This window comes from Apium graveolens, chromosome 4 (genome assembly GCF_009905375.1).
Source record: "Apium graveolens cultivar Ventura chromosome 4, ASM990537v1, whole genome shotgun sequence".
Lineage (NCBI taxonomy): Eukaryota > Viridiplantae > Streptophyta > Magnoliopsida > Apiales > Apiaceae > Apium > Apium graveolens.
This window is the reverse complement of record NC_133650.1, coordinates 314,607,842-314,612,175: the sequence shown is the minus strand read 5'-3', so window position 1 is coordinate 314,612,175 and position 4,334 is coordinate 314,607,842. Positions and strand designations below refer to the sequence as shown.

Sequence of the window (4,334 nt, the reverse complement as noted above, 5' to 3'; positions counted from 1 at the left end):
GTCTTTGTGGGAACGAATCTGATTTATATCTTATACTACTTGCGAACGCGTTTACTTGCGTGAATTTTAGCGCGTGTTTTCGTCCTAACAAGTTTTTGGAGCCGCTACCGGGGACTCGGTGTTAATTTGTAGTTTATGTGCTTGACATCAGTGGCCGTTAAAGTTCACTGACTCAGATTCTTTTAATTTCATGGTTTACTTGTTGTGTTTCAGGTACTCATTACAATGGGAGATCCAACATCACCAAGAAAGCGTTGATGGATTTTTCTCTACCCAAGATCAATGATATTCAATCTAGCATTGTCAGGCCAGTGATCGCAGCTAATATCTTCGAGATCAAGCCTGGCATAATTCAAATGGTGCAGAACTCAGTTCAGTTTGGGGGTGCTCCAACGGAAGATCCCAATACGCACATCAGGGATTTTATAGAGATCTGCGACACCTTCAGGTTCAATGGTGTGTCTGAGGATGCGGTGAAATTGAGATTATTCCCATTCTCTCTGAGGAAAAAGGCTAATAGCTGGTTACACTCTCTACCAGCAGGTTCCATCACCACTTGGGAGGATCTTGCTCATAATTTCTTACTAAATTCTTCCCTATGGTGAAGACAGCTGCACTCAGGAATGCTCTTACTCAATTTGCGCATAAATCGGGAGAAATTCTATGTGAAGCTTGGGCGCGCTACAAGGAGATGCTTAGGAAGTGTCCTCATCATGGCATGCCTGATTGGATGATCATCAATTGGTTTTACAATGGTTTGGGAGCACAGTCTAGACCCATGCTTGATGCAGCATCAGGTGGAGCATTATGGGCAAAGAGCTATGAGGAAGTTTATGGTCTAATTGAACTGATGGCTGCTAATTAATATCAATATCCAACCCAGAAATAACCACAGGGAAAGGTAGCAGGAGTTCTGGAAGTGGATACAGCTACGGCTATCACGGCTCAACTAAAGGCGTTGTCCATGAAGATCGATTCTCTGGCTAACTATGGAGTTCATCAGAGGACATGGAATAAAAAGACTGATAACAACCATTGTAGAAGGTTATAAAGATAACAAGGTTCCTTTTAATACAGAGTTAGAGCTAGGAAACACTGTTAATAATGCCTCATGTTTCCATATTTTTTAACGTGTAATCAACAGTTATACTTACAAAATCAACAGACGTGTTGATGCTTGTAATTATTTGGATAATTTATTTAACGTATATAGCCTCTTATTTACTTTTGTTCTGTGGGTTCATGATTAAATACCCCATACTTGTCACGTGCATGCATGTATATAGTCTCTTAAAGCATGTGCAGCGCAGGGCTGCTTTGAATCTGGGGACCGTGAAATGAACTGTCCACCAGATTGTGGCACTGGATAACATTGGAGTAAGTAAAAAAACTGGTTCAGCCCTTCTTCCCCGGGTTGGGACAATCCAATTTTTTATTATTATTTTTCATTCACTTTTGTTAAAAGTTGTGCCCACCTGCTGCATATAGATGTTAATAAATTAACGTTGTAATATTAACGTACATATAAACGGTAACTTTTTTTTCTCCTATAAATACCAATCCCCAAGCCACTATTATTTACACTCTTTACTTCTAAAAAAATTATAATATGGAATTTTATTTAAGAGATGTAATATATCCTGAATGGGAAACATTCGTTAAAACGATACCACGATCACAAGGTGAAAAAATAAAATTATTCTCAAAATTTCAAGAAAGCCAACGAAAAGATGTTGAATGAGCATTTGGTGTGTTACAATCCCGTTTTGTAATTGTACGTGGTCCGATACGCTTTTGGGACAAAGAAGATCTTCAGAGAATCATGAGAGCATGCATCATAATTCATAATATGATTGTTGAAGACGAAAGATACACATATGTCACTCAATTTGGTCCATTACCAACTTATGATGATGCAACAAATGGCTTATCACAACCAAATTTAGGCAAAAAACCTTCGGTCCTGTATGAAACGTATATTCAAAATAGTATGCAGATGCGTGATAGACGGGCACATCGTCAGCTACAAAATGACTTTGTTGAGCATATCTCGCATTTCTACGAGAATCGTTAATTTTCTTATTATAATATTTAAAATTTAATATTGTCTTGTATGTTGTTTTTTATTTCATGGTTTTTAATAATATGATGCATTTTAATTATTGGAATGTTTTTAATTTTTTATATCTTTTAAAAAAAATTAATCACTTTAATTTAGTTGTTACAATTTTAACATTACTAATGTAAATTTAAAATCAAATTATAAAATCATTTTACTAAATATATATTATAACATTAATATAAGGGGTCCTACAAAATGTGGAAAATGGGTTTTAAATTGGATGAGTTAGAGTCACATTTTAAAACCCACTTCCGGCTGATGTGTCCAATTTTTGTCGATGGAGGGGCAGGGAAGTAACCCCAGCATTGCATATGCTCTTACATACTTGCCACCACTTTACATGTTATATTACCTGCATCATCGACGTTACATTATCTCGGTTCTAATGTTTCATGTGTTTCCCATTATCAGGCATGACTAAATCGATTTGACAGTTTTACAGATACAATTGATATACAAGTATCAAGGATAAAGAACATAGGAAATGTAGAAGATGACAATGATTATACAGTATATGATTTTGAGAGAATGAATGTTATTTTGTTTTATTTACATGATGATCTGAATATAAGAGTATTCACCACAAACTTGATTTTAACTCACTGAACCTCACATATATACTAACTAATTCTATTCTGTTATAACAGAAATGCCAGCAACTTGACAGCCTGTATTAGCTGGCTTCTGTTGCCACATCAGCTGTGCACTCTTCAGCAATCTCACTAGCATTAGTATCTGTAACAGCCCCCCTCAAGTTGGAGGTTTGAAAGAGGTTACAAACTCCCAACTTGTATAACCTCAAGAGTACCCTTAAGATATTTAACCACCTTGTATGCAGCATCTAAATGATTAGTCTTATGAGAAGCCAGAAATTGAGAAAGTACTTGAACAGGATAAGACAAGTCAGGCCTTGTCACAGTAAGATATAATAATCTGCCAACTAATCTTCTGTAAGCAGAACCATCAGAAGGAGAAAGAAGAGTACTCTGAGAATCCTGTAAAGTATGATTTTGCTCCATAGGAACTTTGGAAGGCTTACAGGAAAGAAAACCAGTATCAGTGAGTATATCAAGAGTATACATGTGTTGATGCAAATAAGCACCACTAGAGTTTCTGGCCACCTCTATACCAAGAAAATATTTCAGATTACCCAAATCTTTTAGCTTGAAGGATTTAGCCAAATGATCCTTAACTTGTTGAATAGGAGTAGAAAAGGTACCAGTAAAAAGAATATCATCTACATATACCAAAACAGCCACAAAATCTCCTGACAAAGTGAATGTAAACAAGTTGTTGTCTGCGTGTGACTGAATAAAACCATATTGTTTAAGAGCATCAGAAAATTTGGAAAACCAACACCTTGGGGCCTATTTGAGCCCATATAAAGATTTTCTAAGCTTGCAAACATAAGCAGTAGGATCAGAGATATGCTGAATAACAGGTAGGGAAGATAGCTGCAAATATCCTGGAGGTAATTTCATATACACCTCTTCATGCAAATCACCATGGAGAAATGCATTTGTAACATCTAACTAAGAAATGGACCAACCTTTAGAGACATCAATGGCAATGAGTAATCTGACTGTTGTCATTTTAGCCACAGGGGCAAAGGTTTCAAAATAATCCAACCCATAGGTTTGAGTGAAACCTCTAACAACTAATCTTGCCTTATATCTTTCAACTGACCCATTAGGAAAATACTTTACCTTGAACAGCCATTTACAATCAACTATATGTTTATCTGTTGGTTTAGGAATAATTTCCCAGGTGTGATTGAGTTCAAGAGCACTCAATTCTAACTTCATGGCAGCAAGCCAATTAGTATCTGTAACAGCTTGTTTAAAGGTATAAAGTATATGTGTTTGAGCAGTAGCAATCAAGAAATGGGAATATGAAGGAGTGAAAGCAGCAAATGAGGTGTATTTGTGTAAAGGATAAGAAGGAAGAGAAGTACCTGAAACCATGTGTGTGGAGGAGTCTTGAAGATTGGTAAGAATGTGAGATGGTAACCCTGTATAGCCCTTAAGTCGAGAAGAAATTGTTCTTTGTCTTGCTGGTCTTGTAACTATAGTATCTGGATTTATAACTGATTGAGTGACAGAAGTATCAGTAACAATGGTATCTGGTGTAACAGACCGAGTATCTGTAGAAAGATCAGGAACTGATAAAATAATATCAGCTGATTCAGAAGAACAAGGAGGAGAAGGAAACA

At 36.4% G+C, this 4,334-nt stretch overlaps 1 non-coding gene across 1 annotated transcript; it reads right to left on the bottom strand.

Moving 5' to 3' along the window:
- Positions 1–613: 613 nt before the first annotated feature.
- LOC141722840 (small nucleolar RNA R71) lies at positions 614–720 on the bottom strand. The gene has a single exon (XR_012575839.1). It is a non-coding gene; the product is annotated as a small nucleolar RNA R71 (small nucleolar RNA).
- Positions 721–4,334: the final 3,614 nt, after the last annotated feature.